At 42.5% G+C, this 16,558-nt stretch overlaps 1 long non-coding RNA gene across 3 annotated transcripts; it reads right to left on the bottom strand.

The window, feature by feature from the left end:
- Positions 1 to 1,951: 1,951 nt before the first annotated feature.
- LOC131088606 (uncharacterized) lies at positions 1,952 to 15,879 on the bottom strand. Of its 3 annotated transcripts, XR_009115131.1 has the most exons (4): positions 11,071 to 15,879; positions 9,217 to 9,527; positions 9,061 to 9,111; positions 1,952 to 2,805 (listed from the first exon to the last, which is right to left on the bottom strand). It is a non-coding gene; the product is annotated as an uncharacterized LOC131088606 (long non-coding RNA). The 3 variants fall into 3 exon arrangements; XR_009115129.1 differs by lacking the exon at positions 1,952 to 2,805 and having other exon boundaries at positions 5,419 to 9,111; XR_009115130.1 differs by lacking the exon at positions 1,952 to 2,805 and having other exon boundaries at positions 5,419 to 9,111; positions 11,209 to 15,879.
- Between the last annotated feature and the right edge of the window lie 679 nt (positions 15,880 to 16,558).

Here is a 16,558-nt window from a genome sequence, read left to right as displayed (position 1 = left end):
GCACTGTTTTCCTATGCTCCAATGTCTTGGAAGTAAAGACATTTTATTTTAAGGTGAAGGCATTCACTTTCACAAATAGGAAACAAGATGCTTCAGCATCTCCAAAGCCCAGAACTGGGTTTTTAATGCCTGGTGGTCATTAGCTTTAGAAAACAGACACAGAAGAGAGAACAGAGAAGAGAGCTTGACATTCAGGGATGTTTGTGCTGATCCCACCCAGTTAAAGCATTCAGGCACTGCCTCAATTAAGGCACACGAGTGGCCCTTAGGAGTCAACAGGGCTGGCCAGGCTCTCTGGGCTGCCCAGAGCATTCACTGCCCAATTCAGCAGAACAAAGCTCTGCTTTTGAGGGGTTTGGGGCTGTCCCCATTCACTGCCCACGTGCCTGGGAAGGGATCCACAGGGATCTCTCCTGCAGGATGCTGAGGGCTCACAGGGCTCAAACAGCTCAGCACCTCCTCAGCGAGGGGCTCAGAATCCCACAGGGGCCTGGCTGGTGCCAGCTTACAATTTAGCACAAAACCAGTGCTTCTTTTTTTTGTGTGGAGGAGGAAACCCCAAGGGAAAAGCAGCAGGTCCCAACACACCCAGGTTTGCTGTATACAAAATGAAACTGGAAAGTGGCAGCTCTAGAACAAACATTCTGCAAAATTTGGGCTCTACAGGAGAGCCTGTCACAGCTGCCTCCTCCAAGAATTCCCTGTGGTGACTCATCCAGACACACTGGACCCATTCCTTGATGACTCCTGCTCCTCTGCACCCTTCCTCCTGCAAAGGGCCTTGGAGCAGCCACCAGCTCCTGGAGAGCCACTCCTGGAAACCTGGAATCATCAGGCTTGGAAAAGGCCTGAAAAATCATCAAGTGACTCTTGGAGTGTTTGACCTTAATACTGACCCTGCTTGACCTTAATATTGAGCTTAATTAAAGCAGGACCAGCATAACTCAGCAAACAGGTCAGCAGTGCTGTGAAAATCAGCTTTAGTGCATTTTACACAAGCTTTGAAGAGCAGGGAGGATTTAGACATTTCCAGCAGCAAACAAACAGCAAAAAAATCCCAGTTTTACTGGGAGACACAGCCAGAGATGAGATAAAGCCAGAGAATGATGACACCTACCTGCATCAGCCACAGCAAGTCACAGAATGCAAGGGTTGTCCTCTCAAAAATCCAGGTAAATTATTCCTTGAGCCTCCTCATCAGGAAAGGAGGCTGAGCCTTCTCTGACCTTTTATTTACCTTTCTATGACTCCCATCCCATAGGTTTTTCACACCCTCATTTGGGATAATTATCTTCTCATGTTTGAGTTAATTGCTGATGAGGGAGGCCCAGTTTTTATTCTGTTGGTTAATCTAGATCTGCAGCATTTGGAGCCTTTTACTGACTAAGGATCCCAATGACTGAGGGATCCCAATATCCCTCCTCCCTGGGTCCATCGTGATGGACAAACCGTATTTTATAAGCCTGTATTTCACTGATAACCCCCCCTGTGTTACAAGAATTCTGGTATCTTTATTTTGCATATATGTAAAACCTGGTCCAAACATGGCTGATAAATCTATTGTATAAATAATATTAGAAATATAATAACCCCCTGCCATCTAAACCAAGTGTTCCTCCTCATTTTAGGGGCCTGTTTGTCTTACAGGTAAACATTTTCCCTTACCAACATGTGTCGTGAGTTTCCCTCAGTTCAGATTACTCTGCAAAACCAGAGGAATCTCTATGTGCTGATATTCCTTGGTTTCTGGTGGCCTCCCACTTTGGCTGTAACCATGGTGCTGCTTGATTTATCATGGCTGCATGGCACAATGTGTATCTTATTATTCTCTCCTGGAAGCTTTGTATGGCTTTTATTTAGCTGTAAAAACAATTTACATTTTTTGAGCATCTGAATTAAAGATAGACTAGAACTATGACATCGAGAGCTGGAGATTTTATGCAAATTTATTTATAAATATAAATCACATTTAGAATGCAAAATTACAAAAATGTCTTCTACAGATCACCCATCTCTTAAAGAAATAATTTCTTTACTTTTTTAAGGATAGTGCCTAAACATGTTCTCCATATATTTGCAATGGGAATGGAAACTTGGTAAAAAATCCCAAGTGAAATTTGGGATCAGTTATGTGACAAAGAATCTTTCCAGTTTCAAGTCCATCTGACAGTGCTCCTGTACCCACACCACCCCCAGCACTGTTCCAGAACTTGTGTTACTCAAAAATTCCAGAATAACATTCCTGGAAAACCCAGCTGCTTCCATCTAATCCCAATACTCCCAAGCACCATAAATCCAGGTGTTTTCCCTATCTTTTGGGATTCCAGAATGGAATAAACTGAACTCTTGAAAGTGGGATACAAGAGACAAGAATTTTCTGACTATAGAGCCCCTCTGAACAGATAATGCCACAGTAGTTCCTTGGATTTCAAAACAATCATGGATTTTGGATACAATTAGGGCTTCATCAAATTTCTTTTGATACCTTTTCCCTTCTCTAATCTCAGGTTTTCCCTTTTTCCCTCTTTTGGGGTCTGGTTGTTTTCTCATTTTCTCCTCTAACACAAAATCTCTGCCCCGGGGAAAAAAATCAGTCGTTGTTTTCTTGACTTTCCAACAAAATAATCCGTGAGGTCTCAGTTTTGATGAACAGTTGTAGCAAAACATTCCTTCTACTTGATGGAAGTGACATCCAAACCATCTCAGAAATCTCCATGCTGCCCATCCTTCTGCCACAAGGAATTCTCCACTGAGCCGTCCTATTCCCATTGCACTTTATCCCCTGAAAAGGGGGAGAATTGTTTCCTAAAGGAAAAAAAATAAAGGCATCAAACATTAAGAGTCAATGCCCTGCCCTTCCCTTAGCTCTGCTTCTACACTGAGGTTAAATACAGCTCTGAAATCAAAACTAACACAGCAAAGGACTTTTCCCTAAGTTAGAGCAGCTCCACGGGGTGTTTGCTACCCTGAGCCTCTGTAATTCACACAACACAATCACAAAATCACTAAGTTTGGAAAAGACCTCCAAGATTGTCCATTCCAATCTTTGACCTAATTCCACCATATCCACTAAACCAATCACCCACATTTCTGAGCCTCTTCTCACTATTTTACCAATAAAAGCATCCTGCTGCATCTTCCTGTCCTTTGGGTTTGTTTAATTCCAACTTCTGAAAAACTGGAAAGGGAAGAAACTCCAGGATCACAATTGAAAAACTCATAAAATGATGCTCTGAAATTTACCACGTTAGAAACTTCCTGTCAATGTTTTTAACCATGCCACAAAAATCCTTAAAAGACATATAAGTTTTGGTTCAGTATCATGAAAAACTTTTAACACTTAATAAAGTGGATATTCTGGTGGATGAACACTGAGGATACATTTCTAATTTTACATATTTAGGGTGACAGAAGGAAAACACCTTTTCTAGCCAGTTATTGCTCAAATCAGCATACTCTGAATTTACAATGTGTTCTGGACAGAATGAAGTCCTATTCTTCAAAATTTTCATTATTGGGTGTTTTGGAGACAGGAAAATCCACTGTGAAGAGCAGGAGAGTGATGGCTGTGGATGCTCAGCTTTGCATCCTGGCTGGAACTGGACCAAACACGTCCAGCAGGGCATCAGAACATGGGAGCAGAAAAGAAGAAATTAAAAAGGAGAAAAGGAAGATGTAAGAATGAGAAAAGTTGTAACTAAGAAGAGCTGAGTTAACTGGAGGCTGGTTTAACAGATGTAGAATAGTTTTACACCTCAGGAGGGAATTGTGCTGGTACAACCTCCAGTCCCACCTCAGACAATTGGATTTGAGCAGGAGTTTAAGGACAAAGCTGAGCTGGGATAGTTTGTGAGATCACTATAAAAGCACAACCTTCCATTCTCCCCAACCATATGGGTTTGACTTCCCATATGGAGTGACAAAATAAAAATGAGTCTAAAAATATCTCTCAGAAGTGCACTGGCTGAAGGCTGCCTCCCATGCCACAGTTTGATCAGCCTTGTGTTTTATTTCTTCAGCAGCAATTCCCATTTATCTCTGATTGGGAGCATGAAAAGCTGCTTTTATAGTTGTAAGCAGAGGAGAAAAAGGCATCCTGGAAACAAATATAGAGAGAGCTCTTCTGGCTTTACAGGAGCTGCAGGAACAAGGAAAACGATTTCAGAGCAGCACAAACAAAAGTGATGCAGGGAGAGCTGGAGTGCTCCTGTGGGAGGGATGGCACCAAACGCCAGCATTCCCACCCGGACTCTGCTGGAAGGTGCCTCTGCAAAAATAAGAGATTTATTTACTTGGTTTCTTGGTTTTTTGTTTATTTTTTTCAGGGGAAAAAAATTCCAGCCCCTCCTCGGATGCTGTGGTTGGTGTTGGGCCACTTGCTGCAGGAGAGAACTTGAGGGGCTGGAGTGAGTCCAAGGATGGGAATGGAGCTGGGAAGGGTTTGGAGATCCAGGAGGGGCTGAGGGAGCTGGGAAGGGGCTCAGCCTGGAGAAAAGGAGGCTCAGGGGGGACCTTGTGTCTCTGCACAGCTCCTGACAGGAGGGGACAGCCAGGGAAGGCTCTGCTCAGGGAACAGGGACAGGAGGAGAGGGAAAGGCCTCAGGCTGGGCCAGAGGAGGCTCAGGTTGGATTGTAGAGAATTTTTCTTAATGGAAAGGGTGTAAAACATTGGAATGGGCTACCCAAGGCAGTGGTGGATTCACCAGCCCTGCAAGTGCTCAGAAAACCTGTGGATGTGGCACCTGGGGACTTGGTGTAGTGGTGAACATCGGGGTGCTGCTGCGTTGACAACTGGACTCAATGACCTTAAAGTTTTTTCCCAACCTGAATGATTCCATGATTCTAAATTTTAAATTCCTTCCTGCTCCAGCTGGAGAAGGGAATAGACCATCATCAAGCATCCGAAGATCTGCTGGAGATCCAAGACCTGAAACCCCTGGCTCTGAAGGAGAAGGAGGGAAGATCAGTCTTTGTGGGAGCCCCCTGACATCAAGCAAGAGCTGAGTCACTGCTTGAAGACAAGAAGGAAATGTCCCAGCTGGGCTTCTCAGGGATTACTTTCCCCATGCTGGAGAACCCAAGAAGAGCATAATCCCACTAACAGATGTTGTTTTAGATGAGTAGAAAGGTTGATTTTTGTGGGGAGCCTGGGTGAAACATTTGTCCCTGGTTGGCTTCTGAATCTGTCATTGGTATTTCTCATTATTTGTGTCTTTTGCCAAAATAAGTAAAGAAATAAATAGCAGATAACTAAAAGAATTCACATACAACTTTCCAGGTTGATGGAGAAAACAATGTCTTGCTTTTCCAGCATTTCAGTTTTCCCACATCCCTGGGTTGGCCTGGGTTTTTGCAGGTTTATGGCTTTCCTGCAGGCTCTGGCACTGCGCACTCTGTGCACACTCTGGGACAGTTTCTGCATTAATGTTTCTTACTGTGGATGCAAAAGTGAAATAAAACTGAGAAAAAATTGTGTTTGCAAGAGAAAGACGCCCATCTCCTCAGCACAGAAGGGACACAGCAATGTCAAGGTGGGGCTGGGGAGGGAGGAGCAAATCCCGGATCTGGTTCAGCTCAGAAGGAATGAAAGGTCCAACCCCTTCACCCTTCAGGAATCTGGAGTGAGAAAAATCCAGACTGAATCCAGGAGCCTGCACTGGACACACATTCACACCACAGCCCAACATCTGCCACAGTGCACAATAAAGTTCTTCTATTTGATATTTTTTTTTCCCTCTCTCTCCAGTTTCTTAAAGCTCTAGGAATGATTTTCCCAATCTGAGCAAAAGCTCTGCACTCCCCCTTAAAAGAGATTTTTATAATATCTAAGAAATATTCAAATCTAAAGAGGGGAAAGAAATCAAGAGTGGGAAAAGGCTGTAAAAGCATTGGCAGAGAGAGGATTAGAAAACAGCTTTTCTCTACAGAATTTATAGAGAGAGAAAAAAAAAAATCCAGCACTTTGGAAACAATTATTTACAAAGTTCAAAGAGTTTGGTACCCTTTGCTCGGGTAAGATAAGGGGCAACAAATAGCACCCACAGCCAGGAGGAGTTTAACCCAATTACTCCTGTCAGCAAAACTAATTTTACAAAGCGCATTTCAGCCAGGAAGAATACTTTCCTTGCTCGCGATTCCTTTTTACATTGCTAATAAGTCTCTCAGCAGTCGATTAGAAGAGCCTCTTGAGCCAGGAGCGGGATCGCCCTGAGCGGTCCCAGCTCCGGAAAAATCCTGATTGGAGCCGGGGGGAATTTGGCCCGAGGAGCTCCCCTGCAGGTGTTTGGTGCCCGGCTGTGTCATTGCAGGGGCTGCTGCTGGTTATTGCACACTGACAGCCCCCAGGAGCAGGATCCGGGGCTGCTCTGACCCTGCTCCATCACTGATATCCAGAAATCAAAGGGTGATTGTAGGGATGCGCGTCCAGAGAGAGGAACAGCACTCACCTGCCTGACAACTGGATAAAGCTGACAAACCTTAACGATTTGTCCCAAATGATGCAAAATCTGTCTGGAACATCCCAAATCCTGTCACCTGCTGAGCCAGGTAAACCCTTTAAGGCAATGTAAGTTCAGAGGAATCAAATTTCAGTAAAAAAATGATGGATGAGGGATAAGGATGATCAAGGACAGCCCTCTCCGGGTGGGTGCCACTTTCCCCAGCTCCACAGATGGGAAATATTTCCCAAGGAGATGCTGAAAAGCCCCTGGCTGTGCTCTCTGGAAGTGAACAGCAGCAGGAGGATGAGCAGTGGATGTGGGAGACAGAGAATTTAAACTTTTTGACTCATCCCCAGAACAATCTGAAAAATAAAATTCAGTCTCTTTGTGGATAAATACAATTTTATCAACTCTGCTGAAGGCAGTGAAAAGCCCCAGGCAGCCCTTGGCACCTCACCTGCACTTGGAAAATTAATGCAGTGTCTTAATTCATCCAGAGAAATGTTCACTTACGCAAAGAAAATATTCAGATGATGGAGAAGAGGATCAGTTTCCAGCTTTGGGTATTCTGGGCAGCTCTGTGATCCATGTGTAGGCACCTCACTGAAGATCAGGGACTGGAGGTGCCCATGTCCATCCCAAACTTTATAAGAAATCATCTGACATCTAAATCCAGCACACAGAAAATAGGCTAAATTCATTAAGCCAAGTTATTCCATTTTAATTCTCACTTTTTAGTTTCCATTCCAAAGGCTTTGTGACAATTCATCTCAAAGTGCCGAGTAAATATTTTCTTGTGCTATGAGGAAGATGATGTCAGGCAGTGATGGGAGTGAAATACTGACTTTGTAAAACTGTTTGTACCTCTGATAGGATTGACTCATTTTTTGAGATTATAGAAAATGCATTCTATGATTATATACACCCCTAGAGGCCCCGTGGAGGTGAGATTCTGCATCTCACAATGTTATTTAACAAGGAAAAACCAGACCAAGTAAATAAAAAATCTGCAGGATGTGACTTCATCATGCACTGCTGACACCTGCTTCTATGATTTAAAGGATGTTACTAAGAATATCAGGGTTGGTATGTAAATGATGAAGAAATCAGAGGTCAATCATATAATAATAAATATTAGCATAGGTTTCCCAAGGCCAGAAGTGCCTGCAATGGTAATTGGAATTATGATTTTACTCTTTAATTATGTGATACTGAAAACACTTTCTTCTCTCCTGCTTTCCTGGAACTGCTCCATTAAAGCCAAGGAGACAAAATCTCCAATTTTGTTTAATCCAAGAATTAATGTCCCCTTTTCATGAGGATTCTTTTTCCTTCCTTACCCTCTACACAAAGTTGTGTTAGAGGGGTGTCCCTTATGTTCCTGCTGCTAATCTGAGTACCCCAATTCTGGATATTCAGGATAAGATAGAAAAAGAGGAAAACTCCTCCAAACAGCACTGCAGGCACAAAGGAAACATCAAATCCTTCCTCAGCCACAAGCCACTTCCCTATGGAACACCAGGATAAAGTGCTCTCAAGGTGCATTAATGCAACAGCCAATATATTACATTTGATGAAAGACTGGTCTCAACAATATAGTTAAATTGACAGAATAACTGAAGCTCATGGCACTATTTACAGCATCTCTCAATTACTCTGGACACACAGAAAGCACCAAAAAAACTGTGGCTGCAGCTTTAGAAGAATTCATTTTGGAGTTATCCAGCAGCACCTTGTGCAGCAAAAAATCAGCCCAGCAGCTGGACTGGTGCTGGGAGGAAATTCCAGATGTGAGGGCTGGCAGTGGCTCTAAAGTCCTGAGTGTCATCCTTCCCCACCTCCAGACACCCCTCCCTGCACTGCTGTCCCAGAGCAGCCTGAAAGTCACAAGAATTAAATATTTTCAGCAATAAGAGTTGCTGGGTGCTGCCTGTACCTGGGGATTCCTGCCAGCACTGCAGACAGCTCTGGAAACGCTGCTAAATCATATTTTTTTGCAGGGCAAAACCCACCACAAACTAATCTTCTAATGCTGCCTGAATATTGTTGGGCTGTTTTCCTTTCATGCCTGTGACTCCTTGCTGACAGGCAGCTCACAGAATTCGTGCTGGAGCTGGTGGCTGGTGCTGGAACACTCCGTGTGGAGAAACCGGGATACGCCACGAGTGTCTCAACGCGGTTACACAAAAGTCTAAAATTAGGTCATAAATTATATAATCCTGCAAGGAAACAACAAATTTAATGACTATGCCAAACCAGAGATAAAAGCTGAGGAAGGAAATAGCATCTTGCTCATTAAATATTAAGGATCAGATCCTTCAAACACTTTCCAGTGATGAACTCTGTGGGAGCTTGGCATCTGTATTTGTGTGTGTTCTATAGAATGTGCTTATACATCACATACAAGTGCTGGGTGTGATTTATGGAGCACACACACATAGTAAGTATATTTATAATGCATAAATACATTCCATCAAGAGCAGGGAAGGTGATTAGTGAGAGTTTCCTAAGAGGTTTAATCAGATATTTTGATGGCTTATTTCCAGTGTTGCTCCAAAAGCATTTTTCATTGCAGGGCACTGGCAGGGAGCAGGTAGAGGCATCTCCTCTCCCCACTTACAGCAGCAGCAGCTTTCACATCACATCACATCTTCAGTGGGACTGGAGAACCCTGTAAAGGAAGAAAGATTACCAAGATGTAACAATGGATTTGAAAATTCCCTGCAACCTTTGAATCCCTCCCCTAATGCTGCTGTGCCCCAGCCTTTCTTCTCACCTTACACGAGGCAAATCTGGTTTGATCTGTCTGAGACAACGCAGGGGCGAGGTTTTGTGAATATTCCCTTAAAAGTTGGAAGCGATTCCCTCGGGCCGATGGCTGTGCTGATGTCCTGGGTATGTTAATGAGAGGGAATGGGGATCTCTGATGGAAAAAGGCAGATAGCACTCCCGTCCTTGCTGTCGTCAAAGCCTCTCTGATAACCATGCCCTTCCCTTCAAAGATTTGAGTCATTTGTGGATTGACTACATAATCCTTGTGCTGGAGCCTGGGAAAACTGCTGTTGATGCCCTTGGCAAATTCTTAGCCTAAAAAAGCATGAAAAAGAGGACCAAGTAATTTCAATTCCATAAAATACATTAAATGCAGCACACAGGTATGTAAATGGGAAACTCCATAACTGTAATTTGCCCATTTAGAGCCTGATCTAAAGGCTATAAAAGTTAATTTGAAATCTTTTCATTGATTTTAATGGCCTTTAGATCAGGCCCATATTATGCCCTGCATATCATGTTTGTTTCAGTGCAATAGTGTATTTATGTAAAGTGTGAGTTATGTGGATTATAACACATGCAGATCCCCTGCTTATTGTGCAAGGACAAAGCTTGTGGAATTTACAGGCTTTAGCAACACACATAAAATCCAAAAAAACCAAAATAAAGTCCCAAATAATGATTAGTCTTTTTAAAAGTGAGATTAAAAAAACAATGATGAGGCCTTATTTCATTATATACTAATACAACCTAAATGTATTTTAAGGATCATGAAATCCAAATGGAAATTTGCACAATTCCTCATTTCTGACTGCAGCAGTTCAACAACAACAACAAAAATTACATATAAATGATTCAAAACCCCTCAAAGAAACAGCACTTTTTTTTTTTTTTTTTTTTTCTAATTTGGGGAGAAGAAAAAAAAGGGTTTCAACCCAAGCTCAGCAAGGGATAACAGCATTACAGGCGCTGCATGGAGAATTTAGCCACTCATAATTCCAAATCCTTCTCAAATGCTTTATTGCTATAAGGTGGCTCATAGCAGCCTCCACACAACAGGACTCCCATAGCATTAACCATGAGAGATAGGCTTCCAGAAAGAAACTATAGCAAAGTAATTGTAAATCTCTAATGATGCATAAAACCGAGCTGAATTGGTCCTGAATTCTCAGCATAAAAGAAATGAACCATCAGAAGAACCAATTCTGGTGGCAGTATAACACACCCCAGTGTGGAAACTGTTTATGGTGTTTGCTGCAGTGGAAATATTCCCACTAATATGCAAGGATAGGAATTCATTAAAAAGGCCTGAATGCTGCAGCTTCTTGGGATGCCACATGTGACTGAGACTGAAAACAAATCGTTAGCCAAAAAGAAAATCTCTTCTGTACCAAAGCAGCTCATTGGCTCAGGCAGTGCCAGTTTGCTGTAAAATAAATTAAGCAGTGGGATTTGCAGGGTCTTTTTTTACTGAAATTAGATCAATAAATGCAGTGGCATCTCCAGGGTGGTTTTATCCATCTTGGGGGGCTTGGCAGCACCAGGCTGGGCTTTTTTGGAACTGTGCCTACCAAGATGTCCCTTGGACTGCTTGGACAGACCAGACTGAAGCCTCATCCCCCTCCAAAATATCCTGTGCCCAACAGGACACCTGACCTGGGGGCCCCAGTGGTGGCCTTCAAGGGACATGGCCACAGGCAGCTCAGAGAGCTGTCTGTGTTAACACCCAAACTCTCCATTTTCCTCAGAAAGTTTAGCCGATTCCCACCAGATTAGCACCCAATAATATATGTAAAACCATAATTAATGATACCATTTAATTAATTAACAATGCAATCCACAAACTCTACCAACGTACCCCGCTCATTCCAGAAACCTGGACCCTCTCCAGTTAATCCATCACTGTCCAGAGGCACCTTGCTCCAGGAGCAGGTCAGATGGATGATCTGGGAGTGCCAGAACAAGAGGCTGCACACATTTCCCCACACAGCCTCACCCAGGAGCTCCAGTGTGGCCCATTTTTCCATAAATCCCATTTTTTGGGGTGAGGAACCGTCGTGCTTTCGCATCCAGTAGATCTCTGGCTTTTTTTTTGGCACTGCCAAGAGGTGTGGGATCAGGGGATGAAGCTTTTCTGGCACCAGGGCATCTGTCCACTGAGAAGGAGATTGACAGGGCTGGAATGGCTGGGTTTGTTTGTTTTCTCATTTCACAACTCGGAAGAGCCAGACATCTGAGAGCTCGGATGCTTCATTGCACGGTGTCAAAACTGGCGCAGGCACAGATTTGAAATCTGCATATGTGGACAAAAAGAGGGAGTATTTGAAATTAATTACAATTTCCAGGCACTACCCAGAGAACAATATTTACCCATAATAAGCATGCACCAAGGAATGGCACATTTACTGCATGGTTTTTAGTGAAGCTGCAGTTTTCCACACTGCCGTGTAGGACTCCAAGGCTTAACCAGGACTTTTCATTTTATCAAAGCATTTTTAAGAGTTCTCTTATAAAAAAATATTAAATATCACTGATTTAAAGTCAAGCTAAAATGAAATGAAATGTGAGTGACCCGCTGGGACTTCCTATGCTTGCAGTTGCATTTATCTGCATCGCACACAACACATCAGTTATAAAACATCCCATAACTTTGTATAGATGTCACAGGCTTACCTATAATCCTCCTGGAAACTCTGGGAAGAAGGTAAACAATTTTAAAAGGGAAAAAAATAAAATAAAATCATCATAATAAAAACATTGGTTTTACTCTGTTTCAACTGTAGACAAAGAAATGAAATGTTCCTAGTAAATATCCTCCTTGTGCATAAATATAAGAATAAAGGAATGGGAAAAATGAGAAAAGAGGGGTGACCCACAGCAGGTGTAAATGAAAAATGAATTAATTCACACTGCTGCAAACTTCCTTCTCATTGGTGAGGTGCTGGTACTGTATCTTTTTATTTGCCTCTGATTTAGGGGTCTTACCCTGTGACCAATTTATTGGTTCACATTTCGGAAATAAAAATCCAATCTAGCCAGCCCATTTCCCTGAGGATCCCACAGCAGGAAGTGGTGTCCAAGATGCCCCAGCTGACACCTCTCTATTCCAAGGTACCTCCATTTCCCCCAATCAAATCAGAGCAACTCTAATTAAAGGTAAACAAGAAGCTAAAGTGAGATGAATGGTTTATAGGTGCTTCATGCTTCCCTACATTGATTAATAGAAAAGAATTCATCCCTCCACCAAATTAGTTGACAAACCCTGCTGTAATTACTCCCTGTACACGATGATCTGTAGGCACAGGGACTCCAGCAGGGACTGAGCTCCCTCCAAAGATATTTTGTGCTGGTTGGCTGCACCCACCAAGTATTTACATCCCACAAATCTTGTCTTTGCATTCCAGGTTTCTCAGTATGGTTTTAATTTGAAATTAAAGCGGGGGTGGTCACTATTTCATGGAATGCCATCACTTGTGAATCAGGTTTGCAGCATGGGCAGCTGCCCTGGACTCTGCTGTTTCTTGGCTTTGGGAGCTTAATTTTTCCTTTTGTTTTCCCTGTTTGTTATTCTGCTCTGTGAGCAGCAAACACAATTTTCTTTCACCTATCGAAGAAATTTTGTGAAAGCAGCACATTTGCCACCTCAAAACTAACCCCAAAGTTGATCCATAGGACACTTGACCATCCTAAAGCAGAGCACTACAAGAGAAAAGCACTTCAGGGCTTGCACCAAATATTGTCTGGCCACCATGGACCAGGCTGGAGGCATCCAGAGATGGGCTCCAACTTCTGGATAATGCATTGATTGAGTTATTTTTAAGGAGTTTGCTATTAGAATAATTAATGGTTGTTAGGGTAGGAACCAGCAGCTGAAAAGGGGGGGGATACAGGTCTTAGTCTTGTTCATTGATTACTTTGCAGCTCAAGTTTTGCAAGGGGGATCCATCCCTTGAGATGGAGATTCCTGTGCTGGAAAAAGAGGAATCAATAAATCTATTGGGAAAAACATAATTTCATTTTCCTTCTTAACCAGAAATTGAGATACACACATTTCTCCCTCCCTGCTTTTGCCTGACTTAAATATATCCTGTGTTATGTAAGTAATTGTTTTGAACCCACTCTAGGACACAGCCAGAGACATGACTCCAATAACACATTATCAGTAAAACAAAGCAAAACAGTTTCATGTCCCTGCTGGGTTTGTATATCCACTCTTAAATGAGCAGATTGTCTCATTATTCACCCTGATCTGGTCATTGTATGCTTAGTCACAGCTGTCACAACAGGTGCCCGAGCCTCCCACTCTGTGGCACTGCCTTTGCTCTCTGGAGTTTGTTGTCACATTCCTCTGGTGGCTTTGCTGTTCCCTCTCTGGCTCTTTCCAGGCTCACCTTCATCATTCCTTCTGAAATCGCCCAGGTTTGGCCAACTTGGGGTATAACAAACCTTCATTATTTCTTCTGGGATCATCCAGGGTTGGCTAACTCGGGATATAACAAATGTCGCCCTGATTTTTTAAGATTTTCTAAGCCTTCTGATGTTTACATTCTTGTAGCAAACTTTCTCACACACTTTCCGTAAATAACTAATTGTTTTGCATTCTTTTATGGAGGAGGAGAAATTTGATGGACTGTTGGTTTGCCCAGTGTCATTGGAGAGGTGGCACTGTCACCCTCCAATCCACTGTCACTTTTGGAAAACTATAAATGTTGGAGTCAGAAAATAAACTTCCCTTTTCTTCACCTTGAGAACAGCGGTGTGCGCTTGTGTTGTTTCATGTCCTATAGTGACAAACAAACCTTCATCATTCTTTCTGGGATCATCCATGGTTGGCTAACTCAGGATATAACAAACCTTCATCATTCCTTCTGGGATCATCTATGGTTGGCTAACTCAGGATATAACAAACCTTCATCATTCTTTCTGGGATCATCCATGGTTGGCTAACTCAGGATATAACAAACCTGCATCATTCCTTCTGAGATCATCCAGGTTTGGCTAACCTGGGATATAACAAACCTTCATCGTAGCCATCAGTTCTTCACAAGCTGATATGCCTCATCCCATCACACAAAACCAATTTATCCATCAACTTTGGGCATGGCTGTCTTGCCTGGACTTTCCCCATCTCTCTCATTATCTCCTGTGACCACTTCTCCTCATGGAATTTGGTATTCCAGGACAGGGCTAGAGGCTGATTCCTCCACTAGACCAGACCATGCCAAGCGACAGCAGGAGTCTCCAGTGAGTTGAGAATTTCCGTGGGCTCTTGTCCAACATTATATTTAACAAGAAAATTCTTTGGAAACAGCTTTTATGCCCCAAGATATCATCTCTTCCCTTTTATTTCTCTTTAACGTCCTTTGGTGGTGGTGTGGGGCTCCCAGAGCTGCTCCCCTCCTGTTCCTCTGCTCTCACTGCAGATTTATACATCACATTTTCCCACTGAGCTCAGCACTCACTGGGGATCTTTTACTGCTGAAAATCCTGCGAGTTCTTCAATTATCAGCACTGTGCCACTGTGAACTAACAAACTTTATCTAATACAGCAGCATATCAAACATTTTTAGTTCTGTAACAAATGTTTTCTTAGCTGGAAGCAAATCTCCTCTGATATTAAAGTACCTCCAAATAAAGAGACAACTTTATATGAATTTTTTTTCTATTGTCTTCAAGGAATATATTGCAGGTTGAGGGGAAAATTTACACAATTGAAGCAAGCTCTTTTATGTTTTGTAGACATCAGAATTTAGGGCCTAATTCCTGAAATGATGTAATCCATCAGCCCCACTGAATTCCAAAGGCTGGTGAGGGAGAAACTAGACTGAAAGCCAGGAATGTAACCTGTATCAATCCCCTGAAGCACTGAAAAGATTTCTATAATTTTCCTTCACAAAGGAGCAAGAAAAATACCCAGCTCTTGATTTACAGAATAAATAAATTCAGTGCATTACTACTCCTACTACCACCATTTGTTTTCTCTCTAGAAATCCAGAGTTAGGGACTAAACCAGGCATTTCTATCTCTTTGGGATTAAAATCTTATTTTCTCCCTAATTTACCCTTCCTGCCCTGCCTTCCCTGTCCTGCACCACAGGAAATCTCTACAGAAACACAACTCCCTACAGCTGAGAACAAAGTTTTACCAAAATCTTCAATACATTGCCACCATTTTTAATGCAATTTATTGCCTGAAAATGAAAAGTAGAGGCATTATCGTGTTCATCCAGATTTCTCTTGGTCACCTCCACTTTAAATAATTCATCCTCCCTGTTGTTACATTTTACAGCTCTTTGGGAGTATTAATTAGCACAAGGAGCTAAATTGACTTAAATTCTTGCTGTCTTAAAACCGAGTAGGGAATTAGTTCCTCTCTTATTCTCCCTCTTTTTCCATGTTACTTAAAAAGCAAAATAATTATTTCTGGTGTTTGTGGCTTGACCTTTTTCAGGATGGGAAGTGCCCCAGACTGGGATTGGGTCACCTGTTAAAATAAATGGGAGGAGCAGTACCTGAACACAGGTACAGACTGATGGAAAAGGAATCACCAATCTGCAAAAAATGTAAACAAATTTGGGGGAGGAAAGAATCTGAGGGGTTATTTGATGGGGAACAAAGCTGCTATCCTACAAAACCATCAGTGCAAAGGATCTGAAGGAAAGGAGCTGGGCCACTGTTTGGTTTTTTGTTTTGTTCTTTTTGTCCGTATTGGTTTTTTTGTTTTTTTTTTTTTTTTTTTGGTGCTGGTGTTGGTTTTGGGGGATTTTTCTCTACCTTGTTCTGATTGCTTTATTTCATAGCTTGGCTTCACACACTTTCTCCAAAAATCACTGACCAGGATAAAAGAAACCTTGAGTGCTCCAGAATCCCTTCACCAAAGGGAGCAGGACACAGCTACTCCAGGAGGTTTGAACCCACTCCCATTTTTGGCATTTCTATCCTTATAAAACCTTCATCTTCCATATCATTAAGCTCTTCCCATTCAAAGATCCCAAAAAGGTGGCTGTGCCAACTACCCAGCCTGGAGTTCAAGGCCTTTATGGGTGAGGAGGCATTTGAGAGCACAATAACAACACAAAATCTTTATCAAAGATTGTCAGAGACCTGGAATTACCAGTGGCTATCAGTCAATAATTGTTGGAGTAAGTGATGGATAAGGGATAACCCTTCCCAGGCAATTCTGCTTTGGGAATGAGAAAAGCAGCTGGAAGGAATTCATAACTAGAACCTCACAGAGCTCAGAGAAATATGATGTATAAACAGATTATTATTTCCTGTGGATATTGATGAAAAATGAACTGGATTTGGTATGTCTGGGAAATATCACCATCCTCCAAGCCACCTCAG

This window comes from Melospiza georgiana, chromosome 12 (genome assembly GCF_028018845.1).
Source record: "Melospiza georgiana isolate bMelGeo1 chromosome 12, bMelGeo1.pri, whole genome shotgun sequence".
In the NCBI taxonomy this organism is placed as follows: Eukaryota; Metazoa; Chordata; class Aves; order Passeriformes; family Passerellidae; genus Melospiza; species Melospiza georgiana.
Note: the sequence above shows the minus strand (reverse complement) of the source record. Positions and strands in the feature narration are given on the sequence as shown.